Source organism: Capsicum annuum, chromosome 10, assembly GCF_002878395.1.
Source record: "Capsicum annuum cultivar UCD-10X-F1 chromosome 10, UCD10Xv1.1, whole genome shotgun sequence".
In the NCBI taxonomy this organism is placed as follows: Eukaryota; Viridiplantae; Streptophyta; class Magnoliopsida; order Solanales; family Solanaceae; genus Capsicum; species Capsicum annuum.
In genome coordinates this window covers 199,615,145-199,624,319 of record NC_061120.1, presented here as the reverse complement: position 1 = coordinate 199,624,319, position 9,175 = coordinate 199,615,145, and the positions used below count along the sequence as shown (strand labels likewise).

Genomic DNA, 9,175 nt, shown 5'->3' with positions numbered 1-9,175 from the left:
TACCTAGCATCAGTATAACCAACAATATAGAGACAATAATCCATATGTTTGATCTCATTCTGATGTCTCCTAGTAGGATCAGAACTATACCTTACTAACAAATTGATCAAAAGACGATATCGGGTCTTGTAGTAGATACAAGATATATTTGTACACCAATTTTACTAAGATATATGGGCAATTCAATTCGGTATATTTCTCATTCCAGCAAATAATCTATTGCTTTTAAAAACTCTCCAAGATTTTCAATAATTTTCAATTTATAAACTTATACTATATAAGGATTATAAATAAGTTTCCCAGAAACTTTTATCTGCTTCAAATATTTTGAATCCTTAAAATGTTTTCATATAAATTTTGTCAAGTGAAAATATCCAGTATTTCATGTGTGATATCTTTAGGTATTTGGACTACAAATCAAATAAGTTTTATGCTTATCAAGATGCATTTTTCACGTCACTTGATAAATGTTTCTATGCCAGCATGCTTAAATAAACGTAGAATTCAGATCCTCATAATCCTTTACAATATTACGTCAATATTATATCAAAGATATTATCGATGATAGATCATTTTGTATTGATTCACAATGTGGCATAACATTTTGATATCTCATCACTTCATCATTTTTAGATACCTGAAACTCTTATAAGGTTTGATAAAGTGTTATGTCGTAGACTCTTCAAGAGCACATTGCTTCTTATTATGATCATTTTCTCCTTTTTTTCAAGGATTATTTCATTTGGAATCGATTGGTCTACCACGCCCCATGTATGTGTAGACTTTGTCTTTTAGAGACATAAAATAAGAGCACTTGCAGCTTAAATATGAGATATTTTTGGAATTTGACTTGAATTATCTTTTAAATGAGGATTTGATGATAATTCACAACATATTACTTAGTTGTTTATTATCTCCCCATCATGTTAGGAACACTAACATACTTCTCAATTTACTTTAGAGAATCCATTTTTGTACATCGTGGTATATTCATTTATCAAATACCACACATCAAAATTACTAGATGGAATAATTGATTCCTGACCTTGAATCAATTGAAAGGGAGGAATTAATCATAATTAATGATCTAATGCAAAAAAGCATTGTTGTATGCAATATATCACACTTCAGACCAACACATGAGGTTTTGTTCTCATAAGCAATGATTCAACTATTTATCAAAGGAATTTAATGCCAACTTAACTAGCATTTTCAAGATGAATTACCTTGATTACACAATCTGAAAATAATACTCTTAACTCAATTTATATTGAGCAAGCAGCTTTATGAATGTCAAACTATAGGTTGACAATAGACTCACATGTGATTATCTTATATTGATGCATCTTAATAGATCACATGACAGGTGAACGGGCCAATATTCACCTTTTATACTCTTCAGATTTAAGGGAATCAATCCCTACATTAGTTGGTATAACCAACTTATCATGAGAACAAACGACATGAATATTTTTTAAAGAATCTTCTAATTCTTCATTACATGTCTAGTACTCAATATGCACATCTTCTGGATGTCATAATCGTTCATGTCAACTTATGAACTTGTTTGTACTAGTAAACTCTAAGTTTACTATGATATGTGCCTTTTATTTAGTAAATTTGAGATTTACTATTGAATGAATAAAGTTCAGATTTACTGCTTCAGAAGTAGATTCCAAAATAACCCTTCTCAATTATCCTGCCTCTTTAGGAGGTGAGTTGTGATACTATCACAATCAAGTGCACGTTTGTATTAATATGCTTTACTGAATATTATCGCATTCATCTTAGTGAATGGATATGTACTTAAAATAATTGAAATTCTCATTCTCCAGGAATGGAATATAACTGTGCCTTAAGTCTATCAAATATTTATAATTAATTTTGATAACTTATAACCTCTTTCATTGTATTGCTACTTTAGAAGCACATTGAGGCATGCATATCTTTCAAAGTATATCATATATTGCTACCACATTCACTTCAAGAATGGAACAAATTGTCATCTTTAAGACTTACCATATATTGCTACCACATTCACTTTATGAAATGGGAACATATCACATTCACTTCATGAGACGGAGCATATTTAATGTGGCAGGTTTCATAACTTTTCACCAAATACACATTATTTTGCATTAACCGTCATAATATCATCAATATGGTGCATTGAGATTCAAACTCAGCGTCTTACCCATATAAAAGCGTCTTAGGCATAAATCGATGGGACTTGAACCCAATAATTTATTATCATGATACATTGGGACTCTTTACCCAATATCTTACTCTCTTAATGAGATGAGACTTAAATTCATCATCGTATCTTTTAACAATATTGTTCTTCATGAACAAATTTAAAGTATAAGTGGTTTCAAACCATTTTTCCTCAAATCCAATAATAATTATATCATTAGTATCAAAAAACAAATAACATAAGGAACTATTAACCTTGAAATTACCTTTAGATTTATAATCTTGCCATGTTTGACAGAGTTTCGTATTGATAACGTGTTATGAAATATAAAATAAGAACAAGAAAAATGGAGAGAAAAGAGAGAGTGATTATTATTTCTCTTGAGAGATTCTTGATGGGTAAATTACAATGAAGGAAACCCTTTATTTATAAGAGAAACTAACCTTGGGGTTTCTAACTTTTTCATAAATAGATATTCATTATATATGATAAAGTAGACATTCACTATATATAGTAATATAATTATAACATCTTACACCTATAATGGTACATTTACATTTTATATAACTATATTTTTAGGAGGATAATCAATTAATATAGGTTAGCAACGACATAATTAGCACCTTATATAGATGAATTCGGTCGATTAAAAAAGGCAGTCTTGTGCATTAAAGTCTCTGCTAGTGAATATGTGATATCCTGATCAAATAACAACAACTTTATCAGTTACTCCAAGACTTTTTTTAGTAAATTCAATAGATCACTCAATAACAATTTTTCAATATCTTGTGCTTTACATATAAGGAGTGCTCAAGCTTCAGCAAGCTAAGAAACAAAACATATTCTTCATTAATTTTTCATTATTGAAAAAAAATAATAAGTGAGCACTTTCTTGTACATTTTAAGAAACCTCATACTGTCTTCTTGAAAATCATCAAGAAGATGATAAAGAAGTATGCTTAGTGCTCTAGATCGTTTAAATTATAATACATTTGATCTCTGATACATCAGAATTTCTTGTATTCGTGATTATGACCTATAAATTATGCACATATCATAATTTTGTGAGTTTCACGCTTTAATTAGTCATTGTTCTCGTTATCTATTTAAACTATCACTCTTTTTATATTAAAAACACACTTTGTTAAGTTGGCCTACATGATTTATTGGCGATTTAGCTAGGTACTAAATGAAATAATGGATATTTGATGTACGAAAATCCTGAAAAAGTGTGATGTATTATTTTAACCATCAATTCATATTAAAAATTGATTTTCTTATATATAAGATTTTAACAATAATACACAAGCAACACTAAAACTTAGCATTAGATAAGTTAGTCTTTCAACTTTCAAAGTGAAAATCTAGATATTTTAATTTGGTCAAAACCGACAATTAAACACTTCAAATCAATAATCATGACTAATGGTTGAATAGATGACCTTTTGGGTTTATGATGAGTACTTCCTTTTTTTTCTTTAAAAGAGAATGACCTACTTTGATTTGACATAAAGTTTAAGAAAATAAAAAAAAATTTAAATCTTATACCCTTAAATTAAAGTTGTTTCAAATGTACCAAAATGTCTTTTAATTTTATGCTCCTAAACATGCAGAAAGTTGAAATTAAAATATTTCCAAAAAGAAAAAGGGGTCACTCTTTTTTAAACGGACTAAAACAAAGGAAGTAGTATCTTTCCTTTGACGTGTTATAGAATCTCAATTTAGATTCTATAAATTTGAAAGGGGGAATCTGAAAGATGGCCATTTATCGGGTTTGTTCTTTTTTCATGCAACTTTAAAGGGATAACCACTTGATAACTTTTTTTCCTTTGGCATGTTTTAGATACTGGATTTTGGTAATTTACTTGCAGACACAGGAATTTGAATAGATGGTGTTTCTCTTCTTTTTATTTCTGAAATAACGGCGTCTTTATAATGATGGTGATTTCAGTGATATTTTGTTCCTCAGATATTTTGTTGAAACTGAATTCAGGTCATTTATGGATCAGACTATTCCTTTTGAAAATTTTGGTATACTCGAGGGAAAAAGTTATGGATTGTGTTTTGCAAGTATCTGAAGAGGCACATAGAACTTGCCGATGCATTTTGAAATTTGGATAGTGTAAGGAATTAAAATTATGACGATTTGTTTTGTGGCAAAATGATCGGAGTTTGTATGTTCACAGTGAAAACTCTTCAAGGTGAGAATATCAGTAAGGTGTTCAGAACCTCATTTATTGTGCAAAATATAGACAGATGTATCCACAAAAGTAAGAACACCACCAGTATTCTTTGTGATAAGGTTCAAGTCTTTGGTTTGCCGAGCAAAACCTTGATATCCTGTGCGCTTTCTTATAACTGACTGCAGGTGATTTTTACTTTAGTTTTAGACTGTTATTGTTGCTTTCTATTGTTCTTTTAAGCTTACAGAAATTTATTTCTTTTTCTCTTGACAAATGATTGTAACTTATGTATATGTTTAACCTAAGGATGTGATGGAAGTAATTGTTTCAGAGAAAGCAATACTGGCAAAGTGATTGAAAATTCATAGGCATCTATTATATTCTATTGTTGTTTTCTCATAAACTTGTGTACATAATGTCCTTGTGTTTGTGTATGAAATCATTTTTTCACTGTTAAATGGGATCTCAAACATTTTGACACTACAAACATATTCCTTTACAGAGATCTGGAGGAGACTGTTTTCATGGGGCAATTACCGGCTTCAATGGCCCAACCTTTTCTTACTGTGTCTTCCTACATAAGACTACTTCTAATTGAGAGTATATTGTACGTTTCTTATTGTTTTCCCAACTGTAGCAACTGAAATGATGTTTCAGTGTTTTTTTAATGGAAGCTTGTCAATGTCAGACATGAATTTCTCGAGACAACCTTACCATAAAAACTGCAGTTGTGCATTGCACAAGCAGAAAGCGGAGAAACCAAACACTTGTGTCCATAGTAGGAATATACCATTCCCTTTGTAAAGGCAAAACCGGAAAGATATGATTTTGTCAATAGCAGCTTCCCAATTCTCTTCTCCACCTTCTTCGTGCAATAATTCATCAGTCATGAGAGTACACCGTAATGGTGATGGACATGACATGCTAAGCATTGAAATTTAACCATATGGCCGGTGCAATGCCAGCATTACTAGTTTAAAATAAGATACATCTTATTTTTGAGGAGATTCGCAATACGTCCATATTCTTGTTTTAGTATTGAGTAGGGGTTATAAAACAAGAACCAATCCGAAAGAGAGACTGCTTCTTCTCATTTGCATAAATCATTTTACTTCTGACAAAACAAAGAAACCTCCTCATATGCCATGTTAAAGACTTAGAGCTGAACATCCTCAACAAGTTCAGTTAATGCAATATTCATAAGGATTAACACTATGCTGGAAAAACACTAATAAATAAAAGAGAAGATGGGGTTAACCATTCTTATTAATAAAATCACTCTGGTTGATAAACTAACAACAGTACAAGGTTACAACATGGTGACTGGAAAAAGAAAAGAGTTCCTAGATCATACATAAGCTAACACTAAATTCTGAATGGCATCACATATTGTCACGTCCCAAAAAAACTCCATAGGCGTGACTGGCTCCCACTAACACCACTTGCCGGAAGAACCAACATTCACCTTGTCTACAACCACTGAGATGAAAGCATATGCAACTCCACATGCATGAAATAATCATTAACGTAGGGTAATTATCCAACAAGATACCGCATAGCGATTTATGTAAACGAAAATAGTTAAATAACAAATCTTTAACCCAAGCCCCACACTAAGTTCATGGAGCATCTAAACAGATTACATGAGTTCAACTTTCGGGCATACAAACCCAACAAAAAAGAAATGTAATCTAAAAGATCTAAAGCTGAATGGAAGCCTCCACGATCGATGGGAAGACTCACCTCAGCAATGGAATCTTTACAAAGAGACCATCACCCACTAGTTTCCCCTTCCGCAATAGTATCTGCAGGCATGCAAGTAAGGAGTGAGCTATATATAAAATATAACCTAGTAAGATCCCCGACTTGCTACTTTAAGTACGCGTGGGACAAGTATTAGAAAATATAACAACACCAAGAACATAAAGTCATTACACATAAGAATTATATCATAATAAGATGACCAACAAGATCCAACAATCATTCATCAGGAACTATATATCTCAATATAATATATATCATGTACTTATCACAATTTGTAATTAAAGTAATTAATCAACACCAAGAGTTTCGGGCAACATATACAATGCGCCAAACATATAAAGAGTATACACAATACTCGGGCAACACACACAATGCGCCAAATATATCAAGAGTATACACAATACTCAGGGAAACATACACAATGTCCCATATCAAATCAAGAAGAATACACAATGCTCAAGAGAAGTATACACAATGCCCCATTAAAACCAAAAGCATACACAATGCTCCAATCTCATAGCACACAAACGCATCACATTACAGAATATTTTATAAAGGAAATTTTAGTATTCTTGAACATAAAGTAAATGCGACCGGCCTTGAAAACTACCAGTTCTGCCAAGCACACGCTCGTCCCAACACATGGACCGAGTAGATAAAAACACAATTTTAAAATACTATTTGAAAAGCAAGCACTCAAAGCTTAAAGTTTCACTTACCTCAAACTCATAATCCAAGCACCCCTTCCAATATATATCAAAACTATGCTCCCGCAAATCCAAATCACCTCAAACTACACCAAAACGAGTTTGAAATAATGAAAACCCTTTATGTGGGTGTGACTAATTTTATTCCTCTTTCTTTAAAAACAAATAATACAACAGAAGAATAATTAGGGAAATAAGTTTATCACCACAGTGGTCTACCAGGCCATTGGACAGTAGCTTATTCCAACACATAATTTTTAGGGTAGAAGAAATCTGCCTAGTACGAAATATGCAAAAGAATAGCAGGTTTCTTCCACTAATCCTTAAACAATTTAGGGAAATATCCACTGCCTCCACGAAAAGAAAAAAAACACATTACTTTTGCCTCTAACTCCAATCATATCTTCATGATCGCATACAATTAACATTCAATAGCTAATTCATACTTTTCATTCCCGATTTAATAGCGTTACTACACTACTGTCAGCATCACCAAATATATGTGCAACTCTATGTCAAAGAACTACAAATAAAACTCATACCTTATCACTTTATGAGGATGTCTGCTAACATTGCTTAGATACTCTCTATTGTTTTCTTTCTTCTACGCTGCTTTGTTGTGTACGTTGCTTGCTGATCTCTTCCAAGAATAAAGGGAGCAATACATAGCTCTATTATTCTACTTGCTCTGGCAACGGTATCTCTGAGTACACTTTATTTGAAATACTAAATGAAACTAAAGAGAAAGTTCTTGAAACCGCAAAATAGTCTCCAGACATACAGATCCAGTGAAATGCATTGTTTACTAATGGCAAAGCAGAATCCCCGGACAAATAACTGTTAATTCCATGAGGAAATTTGTCAATATTTCTCCAGGAACCACTTCTCAACGTGAGAATCTCACCACGTACTTTGCTTCCCTCTTTGGGATAGTGAATTTTTAGGATCATATAGTCACCAATAGTTGAGTCACAACCCAATTCCAAACGATAATAATTCTGCATTGGAAATTCTGGTTGAGGAAGTAGTATTGATTCTCTTGTGGAGGGGTTCCACAACATATGTATGGATTGTTGAATAGTTTGACCAAAAGCACGGATAATAACCAAGCATTGTAAGTACAAAAGATTATGATTTCAGAGCTTGAAGGGGGGATCAAATTTTGTAGTTTGTCAATCAGTTGAATGGACGATAAAGGACAAGAATAAATGGAAGTTGTATAATCCACAAAGGAACTTTTGCATAAAAGTAGTTTTGGGGCATGTGGATCATTCTTGGCATGATTGAGATGCTTGTTGACAAAGTAAGGATCAGAAATTAATGCGTTCCACAATTTAGAAACACATTTGAATTGAACAAGATAGCGTACTGGTAACCTGCAGAGGATCTCCATAATTATGACGTCCTTGAAAGGGCAATTAAAATGACAAGTGACTTGATCAACATCCATATGCTCCTCCTTGTTAATTGAGGGGTCCATAATACACTTACAGAAGCAGAGGCAGAAAGAGTGTACCTTTGGCCTTTTCAATGGATTTTTTCTTCTTAAGTTTAATCTTTTCTTCTCAATTGCTGGTAATTTGATTCAAAAGTTTGAATAATTTGTTAATTTTCCCTCATGTGGTGGATTAGAATTGTTCTTCTTCTTCATCTTTCTTCTACTGCCGCCCTTGTCAATTCCTAAGCTCTTCAATCCTCTTTTTATATGCAAAAACAAAGAGATACAAAGGCCACTCCTGCTACGGCTACATCTCTTGTCGGGTCGGTTCAGTTACTGCACAAGCACCTCATCAGCTGCCAAACCCAACTCACCTGATATAATAACATTGAAATGGCGTATAGGGTTTATATGAATAGCGAGCACCGAGGATGACGTGGAATAAATGAAGATATTAAAAAAAAAAAAATTTCATAAGTAGTAAATTTAAACTCAAGCTTTATAGTAATTATTTCATACAACTTATATTTTTCATTTTAGATATTGTTTGTTATTAAAATATATATATATATATAATAAAATTTACAGTCCCTGTTTTTACTTAAATCAGTTAAACCAAATAAGAAATATTTTTTTTCATAAATTACTTTTATTTTAGTAGATTTTTTTTTCATAAATTATTCTTATTTAAACTAGTAAATTGCTTTTTCACTTTCATATATCTCTAATTTTTTTTCTTGTTAATTTTTTCATCTTTTTTTTATCATTTTATTTTTTTTATTTTGATATCTTTTTATTTTCTATTTTTTTCACTTTATTTTCTCTTTTTTTTTCTTTTTTGTTTTTTGTTTTTTTTTTATTTCTTTTCCTTTTCATATTTTTCTTTTTT

At 31.7% G+C, this 9,175-nt stretch overlaps 1 long non-coding RNA gene across 1 annotated transcript; it reads right to left on the bottom strand.

Moving 5' to 3' along the window:
- Positions 1 to 5,613: 5,613 nt before the first annotated feature.
- Positions 5,614 to 8,681, bottom strand: LOC107843543. Its single transcript, XR_001666430.2, has 3 exons — positions 7,391 to 8,681; positions 6,861 to 6,934; positions 5,614 to 6,182 (listed from the first exon to the last, which is right to left on the bottom strand). It is a non-coding gene; the product is annotated as an uncharacterized LOC107843543 (long non-coding RNA).
- Between the last annotated feature and the right edge of the window lie 494 nt (positions 8,682 to 9,175).